Source organism: Cherax quadricarinatus, chromosome 41 (assembly GCF_038502225.1).
Source record: "Cherax quadricarinatus isolate ZL_2023a chromosome 41, ASM3850222v1, whole genome shotgun sequence".
Taxonomy (NCBI): domain Eukaryota; kingdom Metazoa; phylum Arthropoda; class Malacostraca; order Decapoda; family Parastacidae; genus Cherax; species Cherax quadricarinatus.
The window spans coordinates 5,557,366-5,579,166 of record NC_091332.1 but is presented as its reverse complement, the minus strand read 5'-3'; the positions used below and the strand labels follow the sequence as shown (position 1 = coordinate 5,579,166).

The 21,801-nt window shown below is 46.1% G+C and overlaps 1 protein-coding gene across 1 annotated transcript in view; it reads right to left on the bottom strand.

Annotated features, from left to right (window-relative positions):
* Positions 1-21,801, bottom strand: part of LOC128695885 (uncharacterized) — a 230,606-nt gene that overhangs the window by 171,387 nt on the left and 37,418 nt on the right. The window lies entirely within an intron of this gene.

Below are 21,801 nucleotides of genomic sequence, written 5' to 3'. Positions count from 1 at the left end.
AAAGGAACTAATCATAAGGCGACGGGATAGTCTCCTCATAGTGAACAATCTTTGCTGATCATGCAACTAGCACACGAAATATAGTTATAAACACTAGGTGGCACCTTTTGATACACCTGAGCTGGCTTGCCACATCTTGGTGTTGCAGAGACTGCTGGGAGCACAGAGAACGAAATATGGCACCAGCGGCAGGAAAAGCGAGCTTGCAAGCAGGTTGTTGCAAAGCTACTAGTGTGGTACTCTCCTGATAGACCCCAGAACCGCCTTTCTTGCCGAGGTTGTTGCAGGGTATTTTACTCTGACGGACCCCAGAATGTTTCTTGCAGAGTTTGTTGCAAAGTAATGAGTGTCGTACTCTCTTGACGGACCCCAGAACCACCTTTCTTGCAGAGTTTGTTGCAAAGCAACTAGAGTCTTACTCTTCTAACAGACCACAGAACCACCTTTCTTGCAGAGGCTCCGAATTTCCAGGAAGGTGAAGGTTGTTTCTCTTTTCCAACGCCACGCCCCTTGAAACGTATAAGTTGTACGCCCCTTGCAAAACGTAGCCTGCACGCTCCTTGCATGATATGGCCTGCACGCCCTTTGCAAGATGTGGCCTGCGCGCCCCTCTGCAAGATATGGCCTGCACGCCCCTTGCAAAATGTAGCCTGCACGTTCATTACATGATATGGCCTGCACGCCCCTTACAAGATGTGGGCTACACAATGTACACAGACGTACATCCACACACACACACACACACACACACACACACACACACACACACACACACAAGAAACATAGTGGTCTCTATTGTTTTAAGTGGGACTGAGAACACACGTTATGGGTACACTTGGGAGGCCTTTTGCCACTGATTAACTGCAGTGGTGACCTTCCCAGTGCTTAACTGTGGTATTGGTGACCTTAACCACTGCTTAACTGGAGATGTGGTGGTGGTGGTGTTGGTGACCTTACCACTGCTTAACTGGAGATGTGGTGGTGGTGGTGTTGGTGACCTTACCACTGCTTAACTGGAGATGTGGTGGTGGTGTTGGTGACCTTACCACTGCTTAACTGGAGATGTGGTGGTGACCTTACCACTACGTAAATGTAGTGTCTTTAGTTTCACTAAGAGCCAGTCTCTCTCTCTCTCTATCCCTCCATACAAACACTGGTGTGTGTCATAATACACTACTAACCTTCCTCACCCAGGAAACAAAAACAAATAACACCCTAATGTTGTCTTGTTTTCCCCGTTTTTTTTTTCCATATTTTGTCTTGGCAAATACAACATATTCTAACAATGTCTTGTTTTAATCGTTCTCAAGTTCTGTTTCCTTGGCAAATAAACCATTTAAATACTGTCTTGTTTTCCTCATTCTCATTTCTATTTTCTTGGTAAATAAACCATTGAAATATTGTCTTGTTTTCTTCGTTTTCGTCTTCGTAATGTTCTTTTGTTTTCTTCGTAAACACAATACATCCTCATATTCTTTTGTTTTTTCTCCTTTTCTCACCCCCTTTTAAAACAGGCGAAACTGCAGACCTAGAGAACTTTCACTGCACGTATAAATCAAGCAATGTGCCTATATTACTGAGAAGGTTTGAAGTTCCTTGACCTGTATTATTTGAAATAACAGACAAGATATATTTACTCCAGGAAAATCCTAGAAGGGTTGGTCCCAAATCTGCACAAAAAAATCACGTCCCACGAAAGCAAGAGGCTCGGCAAACGATGTAAAATATCCCTAATAAAAAAAGGGGGTGCCATGAATACACGAGAGACACCACAATACGTGTAAGAGGCCCGGGACTATTCATCAGCCTCGCTTCGTACGATGGAGGGGGTGATTGACAACAGACTCTTGGTTGTCTTCGAGAGGGAACTGGATAAGCGTTTCAAGTCAGTTGATGATCAGCCAGGCTGTGGTTTGCAAGCTGGATTGCGTGCGACCGTCAGCAATAGACTAATTCATCAGGTGAGGATCCTCCAGGAGGGTTGGTCTAGGACCGGGCAGCAAGAACCTTGACCCTCTAAATCATCATACAGGTATCCTTTAGCTTTTCTTCATAATCTTCTGTTTTCTTGTTGCAATATTAAGGTGAGACGAACGGACGGTAGGAGCTGGGCGGGCGTGGGTGCCTGACAGGCGTGGGTGCCAGTGGGTACCTGACAGGCGTGGGTGCCAGTGGGTACCTGACAGGCGTGGGTGCCAGTGGGTACCTGACAGGCGTGGGTGCCAGTGGGTACCTGACAGGCGTGGGTGCCAGTGGGTACCTGACAGGCGTGGGTGCCAGTGGGTACCTGACAGGTATGGGTGCCAGTGGGTAACTCACAGGCGTGGGTGCCAGTGGGTACCTGACAGGCGTGGGTGCCAGTGGGTACCTGACAGGCGTGGGTGCCAGTGGGTGCCTGACAGGCGTGGGTGCCAGTGGGTACCTGACAGGCGTGGGTGCCAGTGGGTACCTGACAGGCGTGGGTGCCAGTGGGTAACTCACAGGCGTGGGTGCCAGTGGGTACCTGACAGGTGTGGGTGCCAGTGGGTACCTGACAGGCGTGGGTGCCAGTGGGTAACTCACAGGCGTGGGTGCCAGTGGGTACCAGACAGACGTGGGTGCCAGTGGGTAACTCACAGGCGTGGGTGCCAGTGGGTACCTGACAGGCGTGGGTGCGTGGGTACCTGACAGGCGTGGGTACCAGTGGGTAACTCACAGGCGTGGGTGCCAGTGGGTACCTGACAGGTGTGGGTGCCAGTGGGTAACTCACAGGCGAGGGTGCCAGTGGGTACCAGACAGACGTGGGTGCCAGTGGGTAACTCACAGGCGTGGGTGCCAGTGGGTACCTGACAGGCGTGGGTGCCAGTGGGTACCTGACAGGCGTGGGTGTCAGTGGGTAACTCACAGGCGTGGGTGCCAGTGGGTACCTGACAGGTGTGGGTGCCAGTGGGTAACTCACAGGCGAGGGTGCCAGTGGGTACCAGACAGACGTGGGTGCCAGTGGGTACCTGACAGGTGTGGGTGCCAGTGGGTAACTCACAGGCGTGGGTGCCAGTGGGCAACTCACAGACGAGAGTGCCAGTGGGTACCAGACAGGCCTGGGTGCCAGTGGGTACCTGACAGGCGCGGATGCCAGTGGGTACCTGGCAGGCGTGAGTGCCGTGGGTACCTGACAGGAGTGGGTGCCAGTGGGTACCTGACAGGTGTGGATTCCAGTGGGTACCTGGCAGGCGTGAATGCCGTGGGTGCCAGTGGGTACCTGACAGGCGTGGATGCCAGTGGGTACCTGGCAGGCGTGAGTGCCGTGGGTACCTGACAGGAGTGGGTGCCAGTGGGTACCTGACAGGCGTGGGTGCCAGTGGGTACCTGACAGGCGTGGGTGCCAGTGGGTACCTGACAGGCGTGGGTGCCAGTGGGTACCTGACAGGAGTGGGTGCCAGTGAGTACCTGACAGGCGTGGGTGCCAGTGGGTACCTGACAGGCGTGGGTGCCAGTGGGTACCTGACAGGCGTGGATGCCAGTGGGTACCTGACAGGCGTGGGTGCCAGTGGGTACCTGACAGGCGTGGGTGCCAGTGGGTACCTGACAGGCGTGGGTGCCAGTGGGTACCTGACAGGCGTGGGTGCCAGTGAGTACCTGACAGGCGTGGGTGCCAGTGGGTACCTGACAGGCGTGGGTGCCAGTGGGTACCTGACAGGCGTGGGTGCCAGTGGGTACCTGACAGGCGTGGGTGCCAGTGGGTACCTGACAGGCGTGGGTGCCAGTGGGTACCTGACAGGAGTGGGTGCCAGTGGGTACCTGACAGGCGTGGGTGGCAGTGGGTACCTGGCAGGCGTGAGTGCCGTGGGTACCTGACAGGAGTGGGTGCCAGTGGGTACCTGGCATGCGTGGGTGCCAGTGGGTACCTGGCAGGCGTGAGTGCCGTGGGTATCTGACAGGAGTGGGTGCCAGTGGGTACCTGGCAGGCGTGAGTGCCAGTGGGTACCTGGCAGGCGTGAGTGCCAGTGGGTACCTGGCAGGCGTGAGTGCCGTGGGTACCTGACAGGAGTGGATGCCAGTGGGTACCTGGCAGGCGTGGGTGCCTGTAATAGAGTCCCATGCTTGTATTTATCTCGTTTTGCAGAAACTCCCTCTTGAAACCATACCCCCGGCCGGGATTGAACCCGCGGTCATAGAGTCTCAAAACTCCAGCCCGTCGCGTTAGCCACTAGACCAGCTAGCCACAATAAGATTCATCCAACTAGGTATATTTCTACACCATAGGAAGGTTAGCACAGGCACCTCTGTGACCACAAATGCAAGTTTTTACAGACGAATCTCCAGCTAGCGTGGCCGTGACGAACTCTAGCTCAAGTCCCTTCACTGCCGTCAACATGACTCAAGAAATCGTAATGACACGATTGCAAACAAACCATACCCCCGGCCGGGATTGAACCCGCGGTCATAGAGTCTCAAAACTCCAGCCCGTCGCGTTAGCCACTAGACCAGCTAGCCACAATAAGATTCATCCAACTAGGTATATTTCTACACCATAGGAAGGTTAGCACAGGCACCACTGTGACCACAAATGCAAGTTTTTACAGACGGGTTCAATCCCGGCCGGGGGTATGGTTTGTTTGCAATCGTGTCATTACGATTTCTTGAGTCATGTCAACTCCTCCTTGTTTTGTTCACGGGGAAACGCTAAACCAGAAGGGGTCATATACACCGTCAACCACTTTCTGGTTCAGTGCCGTGCAGGGGTGTACGTGTAAACCTGGTGGAGGTTACTGGAGTTACCGTATTTCCAGCATATAAGGCGCGTTTTTTCCCCTAGTCTTGGAAAATCAGCCGGCGCCTTATATGCTCAAGGTCAGGGTCAAGGGTAGGCTCTGAGTAAAGCTTTAGCAGTTGTTTACTAATGTCACAAGTGCTGGGAAACATCGTCTTATATGCCGGAATATACGGTGTTACACAATGTGTAGTCAGGTGGCAAGTAGATGAATAAAACACATGTGCAACACATGAACATCTTAACGCCTTCCACCGTCTTCAACAGATTCATCAAGGCTGAGGGACTGATCACCTCAAACTACTATTTCATGTCGTCCACCGTCTCCAGTTTTATTCTCTGTATTCAATTAATAAAATCGCTAATTGGCACAAAAAGCAAAATAATACCTCCAACTTATTCTATGTTAACACGAGCTTAAAAAAAAAAAACTTACATGTTCTTAATTAGCGCAAACTTGGAACGATAGCTGGTAATTTGACTCCACTCAGGTGGTGCTCTGAACACCTCCGGGAGTGTTCTAGGTGTGGTTGTCATAACGGGATAAATTACTCGTGTTGTCACGGTCCACCTGGAACACAACTGTGACTTCTTCAGTTATCAAAACTTTGCAGTCTAGTACCCGGAGCCATTATGTACCTCAGTAATCTTTTGACTACCGCCCACAGGATGGGTATTGGGTGCATAATAAAGATATTGTACATGAATGGTACACAGTACCGACAAAATGGAGAATTAGACACATATGCAACATCTGGATATCTTTATTTGTAGACGTTTAACCATCCAGTGGTTTTTATCAATGCAAGGACGTGATTACCTTATCTTTTGTATATAGTTCTACATTTTTCACATTTTCACATCAGTATTGATAAAAGCCACTGGATGGCGAATCGTCTACAGATAAACATACCCAGATGTTGCATATGTGTCTAATTCTTTAAACTAAAACTAACACACCTGTGACTCAAACTTTCTACTGTTCTTGCCTCTGTTTACACCCAGTGACACGGGCAACGGGCCCCCCGTGTTTGCCCAAACAGAATATACTGAAACAGAAGGCTGTGGATCATATATACGGTACACAACACAGAGAGGTTGATGTTCATATCACATGTGCAAACTTTGGTATCTTTGCAACAAGATCACGGCAAACATGTGATATCACAATATGAAAAACAACCACTGTGAAAAAAAAGTGAAATTCCAAGCGCTTTCGTGATTTCTCACATTATTGTCGCCCCTCTGTGTTCCTCATCGCGATTACCATAGCTTGTGACGTCTTATGAGTTTTATCAAGGACATTCTGTAACTGTGTAGCGAGCAGCCACACTCATCCTGCACGCACTCCTGCGGTCAGAAATGAATATTACATTCAGAATGAAGCGCGTTGAGGAAAAACAACGCCTTTGGGAAAGGGAAATAATCAAGCTGGAGTCAAGACATGTATTGCGGCCAACACGCAATGTACTACAACTATACGATGACGGCCAGGTTGCATATTTTCGGATGTTCCGAAAATATGCAACCTGGGTTACTGCGTCTAATTCCTTGGACGAGGAGCCCTTCACCGGCGTAAAGCGCCCTCCTGCAAGGGCGTGGCGAGGAGAACCCAGCTCTGCACCCACTAAATGAAAGGTTGAGCCTGATTTACTAAATGGCTGGCTTCCAACTTGTCTGCGCTGCGTTAACTTGATTTTCCCCGCGCAGAATTGATACTGCGTTTTCTCTTGTTGACAGTTTACGAACGTTGTCTAATGTTAACATCAGAAACATCTTGAATAATGTGTTGCATGATGCGGACATTAACATGTGTTGCATGATGCGGACATTAACATGTGTTGCATGATGCGGACATTAACATGTGTTGCATGATGCGGACATTAACATGTGTTGCATGATGCAGACTTCAACATCTGAGCCACTGCTCGAGACTGTCTAAAGTTTATCTTAAACTGTTTAGATTTTGAAGGAAAAAATTTTGCTTCACAAACTTCTATTAAGTCAACGTTTCGCTCTGTGTAGAAAGAAAAAGAGAGAGAGAGAGAGAGAGAGAGAGAGAGAGAGAGAGAGAGAGAGAGAGAGAGAGAGAGAGAGAGAGAGAGAGAGAGGCGTTGTATCAACAAGCTCTTGATAAATTAGACACATGTGCAAGACTTGGAAGTATTGCATCGCCATGTGTACCCTAACTTATCAACTTGTCGGGTTTGTGAACCATTTATCTACACCAACAAGTTCTTCAACGTGCACATTGTTATTATCAGTAAGCTATTTGGATCCTGGCTAGCTTTTGTTTGTCTAACTCCTCATCTCGTTCCTTTTTATCTCCTCGTATCTCTAAATCCCCAATTTCCCAACAGATATCACCAAACGTCGACATTCGAAAACCACCCTCTTTTAAATCTTTCCTTCCCGTTTACAACGTTCGTAGTTAATTCCTAACAGAGGAGGGTTTATACCACGTCAGTGAAGTAAGATTGCAACTTCGTGTCGGCCCTGTAACGAGGAAGATCGGGTGCAGGCAAGAAAAACAGGAGGCAACGAGCGTGTCGTGCTAGGCTGGTATTGGCTGGAGATTAAACTTAACTAATTGCTCTTACTTGCGGGGATCGTAACGGCCACCACCTCCTCACGCCCACCAGTTTTTCCTTCAATAAACAGGTAAGCGCCACACACGCATACTGCCTCTTCTTGTCACGCAACTGAGAGAGAAATATTAGGAAGTGGCCTTCTTCACACAGACTGGTATTCACCCTCAGTAGTACTACATCCACTCAGCTACATCCTAAACCCCCTCCATCACTCTCCACCTCCGTCAAAGAATAGAAAAAATCAAAACGCCGTGGCTGGAACAATTTAATAAAATCCTCGTCGTCAGTTTCCTTTTCTCAGTGGGAAGTTTTGGGTGAACTCCCCTTTTCCCCCATCGACTCCACCTGCCTGTAAAAGCCACACCACCTCCCTCCATCCACCTCAAAGAGGCACACCACCTCCCTCCATCCACCTCAAAAGAGCCACACCACCTCCCTCCATCCATCTCAAAGAGGCACACCACCTCCTTCCATCCACCTCAAAAGAGCCACACCACCTCCCTGCACCACCTCAAAGAGCCACACCACCTCCCTGCACCACCTCAAAGAGCCACACCACCTCCCTGCACCACCTACTCACAAACAAACACCACTGAGTGGCTTCCTACGGTAGACTGGCTCTCCATGGAGTATTTTATCTCCATCGCTAATAAACAAAAATCGGAACAACCTTGAGCCTGGCAAGACGCAACATATATTTGCTCTCCATCCTTCATTTTTCAATCTTTTGAAGCAAATATATTGCAGTATTTGACTTTCATTTTCTCGGCCTTGTTGTACGTTTTCTCTTTTTTTTATTGTCTTGAGGGTCATGCGCTAGACACCATAACAGAGTGCTGGAACACCACTAAACCACGCCAGGCTCACTCCTATCTCCACGCCCACGCCCACCTGTACGTTAATTATCGTTCTTTCCCCGTCTTTACATCCATACCTACTCCAAAATTTCCCAAGACACGCTGATAAACAAACGCCCTATGACAAACCTCTTGCTGTGTGTCTAGAGAAATTTCTTTTGCAGTTGCAGGTGAAGGATCAACATGATACATCTCTAGTGACACTGACAGCTCTACTGTCATCAAGATAAAGTAATTCATCCTTTCATGCTATAGATACCTATAATTATCCACAACGTTTCACCCACCCAGTGGGCTTTAAGTTAGTGATAAAAGTCCACTATCTGGGTGAAACGTTGCCGACTTTTTACGTACCATTTCAGCTCCAGTATAATTATTTGGCGACTATGACTACCTAGGAACTGCAGTGTCCACACTCAGCATGTGGACCGGAGGGTCGAGCCTCCGCCATTTCTTGAGCTGAATGGCCCACACAGTTTTAGCGCTTTATGAAATGCAACAACAGTCCTAAAATCCTCTGTTCCCCTTCAGTTTAAAGTCACCCCCTTCCCATCTTTCTCAATAATTTTTCTTTAAACGCCGCCCGCCTAGAGACTGCAAGCTTGCAGCCACAAAAGCTGGGTTCTAAACACCTGCAGAACATCTTTATTGCTAGTAATTATTTGATGTCAACACCACCAGCAACAAAACTGCTCCCATTATCAGTATTGTCATACTAAAGCCTCATCTTGTTGAGGCGAACCTGAGGACACTATTGATCAAGAATAGCCATAGAAGGCAGGAATGTGAGCCTGTCAGGCTGTCAAGGTACAATGCAGGATACATGGAAGTCCTTTTGCTTCCCTGTCAAGGTATATGTAAAACATTAGGAAGTCCTCCCTCTCCTGTCAAAGTACATTTTAAAATACATGGACGGGCTGAAGACAGGTGGGGGGGGGGCTCTTTGCTCAGTTCTAAATACATCTCTCTAAAGGTGGGTTGTAGTTAACCCGGAAATGTCCTTTTGGGGGGTTTGTGGGGCCGTCATGGTGGTGGTGTAGGTGGTACAAACAGCTCACCCGTAAACACAAATTGGTGTAGGTGGCATTCACAGCTCACCAGAGTCTTCCTGGAACATTAACTTAAATCTAGGTGAAAAACATAAGCCAGTGAAATAACGTGAGCAGCAAAGAAGACGAGAGGAACACGGATAACCTGAAGGTCCATTGTGAACGACGACGAGTCACTCCGTAAGTTACAGCTTACCTAGTGTGAGAGGCGTTACACCGGGGGCAACACTTGACACCTGGCTAGCTTCTCACTCAACAATTCTTCAACACACATATGCAACAGTTAGGTATCTTTATTTCGAAACGTTTCGCCTACACAGTAGGCTTCTTCAGTCGAGTACAGAAAAGTTGATAGAAGCAGAAGATACTTGAAGACGATGTAATCAGTCCATCACCCTTAAAAATGAACATTAAAATGGTATAAAATACCGACAGATTGTTAGGTAAGACACATATGCAACAGTTAGGTATCTTTATTTCGAAACGTTTCGCCTACACAGTAGGCTTCTTCAGTCGAGTACAGAAAAGTTGATAGAAGCAGAAGATACTTGAAGACGATGTAATCAGTCCATCACCCTTAAAGTTTTGAGGTGGTCAGTCCCTCAGTCTGGAGAAGAGCATTGTTCCGTTGTCTGAAACAATATGAAGTTGAAGTGACAGGATGGAGCCTTTTATAGTGCCAGGAGGTGAGACGTAGGTTGCGTTGGGAGGGCAGGTCCCTCTCAAACCCAGCCGTTCTCACTAGTAGAGATTGTCGAAGTTGATGGTCTGTACCAAGATACCCTTGTGTTGCAGTGTCTGACAGAATGAACATTAAAATGGTATAAAATACCGACAGATTGTTAGGTAAGACACATATGCAACAGTTAGGTATCTTTATTTCGAAACGTTTCGCCTACACAGTAGGCTTCTTCAGTCGAGTACAGAAAAGTTGATAGAAGCAGAAGATACTTGAAGACGATGTAATCAGTCCATCACCCTTAAAGTTTTGAGGTGGTCAGTCCCTCAGTCTGGAGAAGAGCATTGTTCCGTTGTCTGAAACAATATGAAGTTGAAGTGACAGGATGGAGCCTTTTATAGTGCCAGGAGGTGAGACGTAGGTTGCTTTGGGAGGGCAGGTCCCTCTCAAACCCAGCCGTTCTCACTAGTAGAGATTGTCGAAGTTGATGGTCTGTACCAAGATACCCTTGTGTTGCAGTGTCTGACAGAATGAACATTAAAATGGTATAAAATACCGACAGATTGTTAGGTAAGACACATATGCAACAGTTAGGTATCTTTATTTCGAAACGTTTCGCCTACACAGTAGGCTTCTTCAGTCGAGTACAGAAAAGTTGATAGAAGCAGAAGATACTTGAAGACGATGTAATCAGTCCATCACCCTTAAAGTTTTGAGGTGGTCAGTCCCTCAGTCTGGAGAAGAGCATTGTTCCGTTGTCTGAAACAATATGAAGTTGAAGTAACGAACGAACGAACGAAAGTTCAGGTAAGATCCCAAATGGGATGAGCGGGGAAGACGGGACAGACGAAGAATAGTGCTGGAGAGGAGTGTTCTTAGTCGTAGAAATAGAGCCAGGGCTTAACCCAGCAGCAAAGGCGATCGTGGGACAGATATTGAAAAGAGAAATTCCGGTTCTTCTGTTGGGACTCCGGTGGGGTGAGCTGGGAGTAAGGGACTTGCGACGTTTAGAGCTAGAGAGGAGTGCAGAACTGAGTCATGTCTTAACCCAAAAAAGCTAAGGCGAACGTGGGTCAGAGAATGGTACCTGTCTTAGAAGGTACCTGTCAGCGGATCCAAGGTTATTTGTAAGTAGGGTTAGGAGCAGGATCATGCAAGGAGTAGAAAAGGTTGTGTTGGTTTGTGGGTCTGCGAATGTCTTCGTCAAGGAGAGAGGTCCAGTAGTCATGTCGTGTCTCAAGTTTGTCTATCTGTCTGTCACTGAGCCTCTTCCAGTACAGATTCAGCGCAGGGACGTCTAACTGGGCATGGAGAGACTCGCTTGTGGCGAAGTCCTCCCATCTGACATCAAGCACCCAGCGCAGCGCCTTGTTCTGGACACGCTGCAGTTTAAGTAAGTTTGTTTTTGCTGCAAGAGAGAGGGCTAGAGGAGAGTAAGTTATCAGAGGACGTATTAGGGATTTGTAGAGGTGTAGTTTGGTGCGTTGAGAGGCATGTTTCAGCTTGTAGAGGCCCGCAAGGGCCTTACTAGCTATTGCATGCCTTGAGTGAATGTGTCCGTGTAAACGAAGAAGGTAGTCAAGATTAACGCCAAGGACAGTGACAGATTGTGTGATAGGGAAGTAAGTGCGGGTGTCAGCTGTTCTGAGTTCGACAGGTAATGGAGGATCACGTTTCCTGTAGTTAAAATACGTAATGCTGGATTTTGCTGCATTGGTTTTGATCCTCCATTTTTGTTCCCAGATGGCTATCCTGTCAACCTCATTTTGTGTTTTGTGTGTGAGTGTATCTATATTGGCATGAGTGATAAGTTGTGTAATGTCGTCTGCATAGGCTAGTGTGATGGAGTTGTGGTATATAGGTGTTGGAATGTCGTTAGTGTATAAAATGTAGAGGGTAGGGGAAAGGACAGATCCCTGGGGTACTCCAGCATTTAGTGTGAAGTAGTCAGAGTAACAGCCTTGGAATTTGATTCTCATGGTACGGCCGTCTAGGAAGTTGCAGAGGAGTTTACGAGTATTGAGAGGCAGGTTGAAGTTAGTGCAGAGTTTGTACTTGAGCCCCTCGTGCCACACAGTGTCAAAAGCTTTTTCAACGTCTTTTGCAACCAGGGCTGTCCTGTTTCTTTGTTTTGTGTTTATGTGGATGTAGTTGAGAATGATGTTAATGGCATCCTGTGTGGATCTGTGTGTTCTGAAGCCAAACTGGCCATCTGAAAGTAGAGAATTATGTTCCAGGTATCTGCGAAGGCGATGATTAATGAGTTTTTCAAAGAGTTTTCCTAAAGTTTCGAGGAGGCTGATAGGGCGATAGTTTCTAGGGTCAGAGTGGTCTTTATTGGGTTTAGGAAGGAGGATAGCAGTAGCAGCTTTGAAGAGGGAAGGGAAGTATCCAGAGGCAAGGGAGGCATTGAGGAGGTTTGTGTAGGCAGTAATGATAGAGTCAGGAAGGTGTTTCAGGATAATATGGTTTAGGCCAGAGGCACCAGGAGCCTTTGGAGGAAGGTGTCTGAGGAGAGTTTTAATGTCTGTGTTGGTGAAAGGAGTGTCGAGTTCTTGGGAGGAGGTAAGAGTGTCTAGATGTATGTGGCTGTCTGGTGTTGTTTCTTGTGTGTGTGCAGTGTTCCAGTGTTCTATGTTCTGAATGTGTTGAATAACGTTAGGGTGAGGTGGGTGAGCGTGGAAGATGTTCTCCCAGATGTGTTTGAAGATGTTGGTAGCAGCCTGTGGGTCTGAGATGTGTGTGTTGTTGTGGGTGATGTGTTTGAATTTGTTGGTGGGAGTAGTGCCTCTGATTTTTTTGATAAAGTTCCAGAAGGCTTTAGTGTTTTTAACACGCTGCCTGTCCGCTTGTTGTATTAGTCGTGACCAGTGATTGTTGTGGTCTTGGTCTAGGCTGTGTAAAATGTTGTTTCTAAGGTAAGTGAGATCTAATCGGACTTGATTAAATCTATGTGTGTTGTAGAGGAAGCGGTTGTGGTAGCAGATAATTAGTCTTCTTGTTCTGAGTGACGGTTTGAAGGAATAACGAGTGGTGTGAGTTTTCTTTGGTATTGCGATGTTGGCTGCTTGTGTAATGGTGTCCTGGATGAGATCAAGTTGAGTATCGATGTCAGAGATAGGTTTGTTGTTGTAGTCATAGGTGAGGTTAATATTGTCTATGTGTTGTTTGAAAGCATCCCAGTCAGCGTTCTTGTAGGAGAATGAAGGTGTGGTTGGAATGAGGATAGGGTTGGAGGAGATGTGTAAGATGACTGGGATGTGATCAGAGCCTGTAATAGGGCCAGGTGAGATGTAATGTTGAAATAGAGAGCTGGCTCGGTTTGCCAGAATGATGTCTGGTTTGCCTTGGCCCGTGTGGTTGAAGAAGGTATTGAAGTCTGGGCCAAGATGAATTAGGTGTTTATGGTTTGTGAAGTTGAGTAATTGGTGACCAAGTTGGTTGTTACTGGTGTGATGAAAGGCAGTGTGTTTGGCATTCATGTCAGCTAGTAGGTAAGTTGGTGTGTTGGTGTAGTTGAAGACTAAGGAGAGGTCGTGTATGTTGAGAGTAGTGTTTGGGCGAGCATAGGTGGTGAAAAAGATAAAGGGGCCAAGGTGGGTGTGTATTCTGACCGCAAGACAGTGTTGGTGAATAAAAGGGATTGGGAGAAATTCATGTTTTATGTTGGAATTGACAAGGATGGCAACCCCATCGTGGGGATCATAGGGGGACTGTAGTGCAGTATAACCATAATGGCGGATACATTGAGGGGCTTTGAGGCAGGTACTGTTTAGCAAAACAATATCTGGCCTCTCTGCTTCAAGGAGCTCGGCCAGTAGGTGTCTAATTGTAAAGTAAGAACGTACGTTGAACTGAATCACCTTAAACGTGATTTAATGGTTTCGTCTTAGCAAAGTTAATGTCGGGGGAGGAGTTTGGATTAAAGCCCGTGATAGTGGTGCCATCAGTGGATGTGTGTTTGTAGGTGCTACGGACCCGTTTCCTGGAGGGGGAGCAAGAGATGGATCTGTTTTTATGTTCTTTGGTCTGTCCGTTAGAAGTAGGGGTAGGTTTAGGTTTGAGTGGATTTTGTCTGGAGGAGGTGGAGTTGGACCTGGATGAGGTTTTGGTTGTGGTGGAGTGGGCGAAGGTGGATGCAGAGGAAGTGGAAGTTTTTGTAAGCTGTGAGGAAGTGGAAGCTTTGGAAGGGGATGAAGTGGGTAAGGAAGTGGGGGGAGGGGTGGTCGTAGCAGTAGCAGTAGGGGTGTTGGCGGGAGGTGTAGAAGTAGTTGATAGAAGTAGTTGAAAGTTGATAGAAGCAGAAGATACTTGGACTGACCACCTCAAAACTTTAAGGGTGATGGACAGATTACATCGTCTTCAAGTATCTTCTGCTTCTATCAACTTTTCTGTACTCGACTGAAGAAGCCTACTGTGTAGGCGAAACGTTTCGAAATAAAGATACCTAACTGTTGCATATGTGTCTTACCTAACAATCTGTCGGTATTTTATACCATTTTAATGTTCATTCTGTCAGACACTGCAACACAAGGGTATCTTGGTACAGACCATCAACTTCGACAATCTCTACTAGTGAGAACGGCTGGGTTTGAGAGGGACCTGCCCTCCCTACGTCTCACCTCCTGGCACTATAAAAGGCTCCATCCTGTCACTTCAACTTCATATTGTTTCAGACAACGGAACAATGCTCTTCTCCAGACTGAGGGACTGACCACCTCAAAACTTTAAGGGTGATGGACTGATTACATCGTCTTCAAGTATCTTCTGCTTCTATCAACTTTTCTGTACTCGACTGAAGAAGCCTACTGTGTAGGCGAAACGTTTCGAAATAAAGATACCTAACTGTTGCATATGTGTCTTACCTAACAATCTGTCGGTATTTTATACCATTTTAATGTTCATTCTGTCAGACACTGCAACACAAGGGTATCTTGGTACAGACCATCAACTTCGACAATCTCTACTAGTGAGAACGGCTGGGTTTGAGAGGGACCTGCCCTCCCTACGTCTCACCTCCTGCCACTATAAAAGGCTCCATCCTGTCACTTCAACTTCATATTGTTTCAGACAACGGAACAATGCTCTTCTCCAGACTGAGGGACTGACCACCTCAAAACTTTAAGGGTGATGGACTGATTACATCGTCTTCAAGTATCTTCTGCTTCTATCAACTTTTCTGTACTCGACTGAAGAAGCCTACTGTGTAGGCGAAACGTGTCGAAATAAAGATACCTAACTGTTGCATATGTGTCTTACCTAACAATCTGTCGGTATTTTATACCATTTTAATGTTCAATTCTTCAACACTTCAGGACAAACAGTTCAAGCCTTGCCGGTCTTCTTAACACACCAAAGCTCACGGCCAAACTCTGCCAAGCTTGTCAAAAGCCAAGGATTCCCGACAAAGCGTTGGTGCTACGTACCGAGGTCCTCAGGACTCACGGTCAAACCAGCAACAAGGAGTAGAGAGCTGCTTTACCCTCCTTCCTTCCTCTCCCAGGACATTTCCCTTGGAGGGGTGAAGTCGCCGGCGCTATCGCTGCCTCGCTCACGCGCCACAACGCAAAGACAACATGACCGTTAATCATTTGAATTAAGTGTCGCTGTTGCCGCTTTGCCAACGGTTAGCGGCTTTCGCATAAACGGTAAAACCGAGAAACAGTGAAAACAGTGTTAGTATACGCATTGTACAATAGTAAGTAGAAAACGAACCAATAAATAATACCCAAATAAGAGCCGATGTAAGAGAATTTATATTGTCTATTATTATTATTATTATTATTATTATTATTATTATTATTATTATTATTATTATTATATTATTATTATTTTTACTGTCTATTAATATTATCACTATTATTATTAGTCTATCTTCATTATTATTTGTCATTATTATTAATTATTATTATTCCATGGTGAGCACTAAACACGTGGAATGACATTCTGTGAGGAAAAAGTTCAATAGATAGGAGTAGCGATATAGTAACAATAGTTTCATTGCCGGCTACTTGTTAAGGTAGGGTAAGTCCAGCTCCCGCTATCCCCCCCCCCTTTTTCCCCCTCCCCGAAAGTGATAGTTTGCTTGCCGGCTACTTGTTAAGGTAAGGTTAGTCTAGCTCCCGCTATCCCCGCCTTTTTTTTCCCCCCCACCCCGAAAATGATAGCTTGATTGCCGGCTGCTTGGGTAGGGTCAGTCTAGCTCCCGCTATCACTTCCCCTCCTTCTTCCCCCCCCCCCCGAAAGGTGACGTGTGGGGCTCCGGTCCAAACAGTAATCACTAGACTCACAGCTCCCAGCACTACTGTAAGTACATGCCTGCCTTGTATTCTAGTAGATTTATTGGTTGAAAGCTTCACTTTTGACCAATAATAAACTTAGTCCTTTCAGTCTTGCTCTAAGTTGACTGTTGTAATAATCACCACATCTTTTAGGTATTGTACTTATCATGGAGAGTGATTTCTTAAGCAGTGGGTAACCTGTCTATCTTTCCAGCTTGGATGACAGAGAGGGTCACCTGCCAATCAACGAGTAGAATTGAAGGAGACGGACTAACGTTCTGAGATGTCCCAAATTTTGATCCACTTACCTGTTTGTGTATGCAAGTAGCAGGATATAACCCCTCATCATTGCAGTGGAGAAAACCTGCTTTCCTGTCATCTGGAAGGATTATTGAAAGCTAGAAAATCTGAAGAACGAGTCAGTGGGTTGTCATCAACACCTGCGACCCCCCCCCCATCAGCAACGGCTACGATTTCAATAACACGCAGTGTCACCAACACCAGACACCCACGTTTTATATACATTTATATTAGCGTTGAATTCAGTTATCATTTATATTTTTCATTTTTCATTTTCTTTAATGTAGGATTAGTACTTCATATTTAAGTGTTTTATATTTTATATTTTCTAAATAATAAAGTGTTTATGTTTGTCAGTTTTTATTCTTTTCCTATACATTAATTTTCCTGAGGAGGAACCAGCTTTGGTAATACTGTCTGAAGTTGTTACAGAGCTGAGTAAGCCTTCACACATTCAATCAGACTTGGACCCCAATAGGTATATCTTGTTCATGGATAATATACACTAAGAGCAGCTCTGAGCTATTTCGCATGATTGGATTTTCTAGCAGTAGCAGTGAAACACGTACAAGTGTCTCAAGGAGGTCCTTCATAGCGTGCGTAAGAACATCCACTTCTCAGTGCATTCATCATTCGTCATCTTCGTAATCTCTGGCTTCCTCTTCCGTTACACTTTTCTAGTGTTTCCTTGAGCCGCCAGAGGTACACTTCCATGTACTCTACCGTACCTAGCCTCGAATTTTCTAGCGCACAACACGACAAATCTACAACGTAATGATTACCCCCACGTAAACTGTTGGTGTTAGCGACTGTCGTCAGGGCGAGGTCGGATCTCCGTGTCTCAAATTCCTTGTCTGTAGTGCTTAGCAGTTGTGAAACTCCGTGTTAGTATATAATATATATGTCGTGCCGAATAGGTGAAACTTGCGATTTTGGCTTAAATAGCAATGCTCTTCTTGCCGAATGAGGCAAGCTAAAATTTGTGTATGCAATAATTTTGCAAAAACCATTCTGAACCTGACGAAAAAAAATATTTCATTGTGCTTGTTTATTAATAAATTATTGTAAACTTATCTAAAATATATTTAGTTGGATTAGGCTAAATTAAATTACGCTTGTGATAATAAGGTTAGGTAAGTTTTCTAAGGTTCTTTTGGTACAAAATTATTAATTTTTACATTAACATATATGAAAAAAATATATTTTCAAGTGTATAAGAGAAAATCTTAAGGGACTTAATTGTAAATGAGTCCTTGCTAACTGACCAGTTTTTACCTATTCGGCACGACACACACACACACATATATATATATATATATATATATATATATATATATATATATATATATATATATATATATATATATATATATATAACACTGGCCAATCAAAAACAAATGACGAAAAAACCTCCTTATGAAAATCAGTCATATGGGCTAAATACATTAAATACATCAGTCATATGGGCTAAATACATTAAATACATCAGTCATATGGGCTAAATACATCAAATACATCAGTCATATGGGCTAAATGCATCAAATACATCAGTCATATGGGCTAAATGCATTAAATACATCAGTCATATGGGCTAAATGCATTAAATGCAGATATACATGGGGTGCATCTTTGTGTATACATGTATACATACTTTAATACCTGTTTTGAGGAAGAAAGGTGTAATGTATACAAAAAACTTGGATCTCAACTGTGTGTGTGTGTGTGTGTTTGTGTGTGTGTACGTACTCACCTACATGTGGTTGCAGGGGCCGAATCACAGCGTGTGTGTGTGTGTGTGTGTACCCACCTATTTGTGGTTCCAGGGGTCGAGACTCAGCTCCTGGCAATACATACACACTTCATCTTCATGGCCCCTCATGGAAGGTTCCTTGATGTTGGTGAGGGGCTCTTGATTTAGGGAATTGGATCTGTGCTCCAGTTCCCCGAATTAAGCCTGAATGCCTTCCACATCCCCCCCCTGGGCGCTGTATAATCCTACGGGTTTAGCGCCTCCCCCTTGATTATAATAATAATAATTCATCTTCACGGAGTGGGGCAGAGCTTAAGAAGTGTCAGGGATCAGTGGAAAGAAAGCGTCAGGTTTTAGTATAAAAAAGCGTCTGGTTTAAGGGAAAGTAAGCTTTGGTCTCAAGGGGAAGCTTGTATCAGATGGTCCCCAAGGAGTAGACCAGGTGTCACAGGACGTAGGGGAAGGGATGAGGGGAAGGGGAGGAAGTTTAGGAGTAAACGAAGGGGAGGGGGCTGGAGAGAGGGGTGACAGCTGGGGAGGAAGCGGAAGGCGAGGCAGGAAGTAGTCCAGAAGTAGCTGTAAGGTGTCTCATGTCTTAACCAGCCGTAGTTCATCCTGTGAGTGGTAGCTTGTGCAGCTGCAGTTCATCCTATGAGTGGTAGCTTGTGCAGCTGCCTCTCGGCCTTTGAACGGTAGACTGTACACAACGGTGACACACACAAAGATATGATCGTACAAAGAAATAAATACAAAGGTCAAAGAAAAACAGACAGTAACAGCCACAGAAAAAAAATACCAAAAGCAAGAGCAGTGGTCACAGCGAATTCAAAACACGATCCAAAAACAAACACGACCCAACTTAAAACACGACCCAAGTCAAGACCGAAAACTTATATATATATATATATGAGTAAAGATCAGAGCATGATCGACATTTGTACTCTAATACATGGTATCTGAAATTCGACCCAAATCACTCCAAAATATTGGAAAAAATCAGTCAAAAAACTAGGCGTGCGAGAACAGGTTGTCACACAATATTTTGTCCGCAAACAAAATCCAAAATAACGTCCTAGGTCAAAATATATTTGCAGAATCATAATACAAAGACACAAACGTTAAACCTGTGTGGGTAATGAAGGGCATCTTTAATTGGGGTCAATAGAACGGGTCATGATCTGCAAGGCGCAGTACACACTGTAGCATGTTAGTATATTTCGCAGGAACGCTACCCTGACATTTCTATTCCAGGTGGTATACCGTTACTGACTCCCGAAGGAGTGTCAGCGTTTGTTCTAGTAGGGTGCCAGTTACATTCATATGGTGGGGACCTGCCGTGTCTTCAGTGCAAGTGAGGTGCACAATACAGAATCCACAACTGACTCTACGTCGAGAGCCTCACGTCAGTCAACACACCCGGGGCACTGGCCGGGACGACGACAACTAAGAAGGGCAGTATGAATTAGAAATTTTTAGATTTTTGCCAGCGAAGAGGCTAGGTTATTGTGCATTTCATACCTATCCTATGGACGGTAGCGTAAGAGCATATGGATACGCAAAATACCTAGGAACTAAGCTCCAAAAGGACTAACAGGAATACAGCTGCATTTATATCTATGGATAGTGAGTTACAGGAATTCTTCAGATCAAGAGTCCTTTACCGTCAGTAAGGTAATTGGCCTCTAAGGAGGCCAATTAACGTTTTCAAGTATTAAATTTAATGCTGCGTGGTAACACTTCCAGCACCAGCCTAGCAAGTCTTTCACACCAGCAGCGAGCATTGTTATATTCAGGAGGAAGTGTTAAACCAGCAAGGGTAACAATGAGATCTGAACAACAAGGTAGCTCCATTTTCTTGGACCACGAGGTTTCAGTAGCAATACGGCACCCCATTTCAGGGCCAGCTGCTCGTCAAGGATATGAGGATATGTTTCACTAGTGGTACAGTGATGCTGGTCCATCAAGAATGTTTCACTAGTGGTACAGTGATGCTGGTTCATCAAGAATGTTTCACTAGTGGTACAGTGATGCTGGTCCATCAAGAATGTTTTACTAGTGGTACAGTGATGCTGGTCCATCAAGAATGTTTTACTAGTGGTACAGTGATGCTGCTCCATCAAGAATGTTTTACTAGTGGTACAGTGATGCTGGTCCATCAAGAATGTTTTACTAGTGGTACAGTGATGCTGCTCCATCAAGAATGTTTTACTAGTGGTACAGTGATGCTGGTCCATCAAGAATGTTTTACTAGTGGTACAGTGATGCTGCTCCATCAAGAATGTTTTACTAGTGGTACAGTGATGCTGGTCCATCATAAAGGTTACTGACTCACTGCGTATCTTCTACAACTAGAACATTGGATTGCCAAGTACATTTCGTATTAGTTTAATTATATCATAAGTGACATTAATCTTCCCAGGTGAGTCAGTCTCGCCCCTGGTGTGAGTTGTAGCTGCCAGGTGAGTCAGTCTCGCCCCTGGTGTGAGCTGTAGCTGCCAGGTGGGTCAGTCTTGCCCCTGGTGTGAGCTGTACCTGCCAGGTGAGTCAGTCTTGCCCCTGGTGTGAGCTGTAGCTGCCAAGTGAGCCAGTCTTGCCCCTGGTGTGAGCTGTGGCTGCCAGGTGAGTCAGTCTTGCCCATGGTGTGAGTTCTAGCTGCCAGGTGGGTCAGTCTCGCCCCTGGTGTGAGCTGCAGTTGCCAGGTGGGTCAGTCTTTCCCCTGGTGTTAACTGTAGCTGCCAGGTGGGTCAGTCTCGCCCCTGGTGTGGGCTGTAGCTGCCAGGTGGGTCAGTCTCGCCCCTGGTGTGGGTTGTAGCTGCCAGGTGGGTCAGTCTCGCCCCTGGTGTGGGTTGTAGCTGCCAGATGGGTCAGTCTCGCCCCTGGTGTGGGCTGTAGCTGCCAGGTGGGTCAGTCTCGCCCCTGGTGTGGGTTGTAGCTGCCAGGTGGGTCAGTCTCGCCCCTGGTGTGGGCTGTAGCTCAGTCTCGCTCCTGGTGTGGGCTGTAGCTGCCAGGTGAGTCAGCTCCTGTAGCTGCCAGGTGAGTCAGTCTCGCCCCTGGTGTGGGTTGTAGCTGCCAGGTGGGTCAGTCTCGCCCCTGGTGTGGGCTGTAGCTGCCAGGTGAGTCAGTCTCGCCCGTGGTGTGAGCTATACCAGGCTTCGGAGACTGAATGAAATGTCGAATTACCGAGAAGACAATAAAACAGTTGCACAGGAAATCTTTCCTTGGGACAACGTTTCGCCACACGACATGCTACAGCTCCCGTCTCCCCAGCACAGCCCGTGCACTGAGCAACGTCACCCAATGGAAAGAAGAGTTTCCGTGGACTGTGCTTGGGAAATTCTCAAGTACAGCCCAGGAGCGAAACACGTAGCCTATGCGTCGAAATTTCTGTGTGAGCGAAACGGACTTAGCCCTTGCTCATGAATAAATTCGACGATTCAGCACAACATACTCGGCAAACACGTTTCTTCCACACACCACATCAGAGCTAATATATTCAGACACGCTGTTGCTTCACCTAGGACAGGACACAAGACACTATGGGATA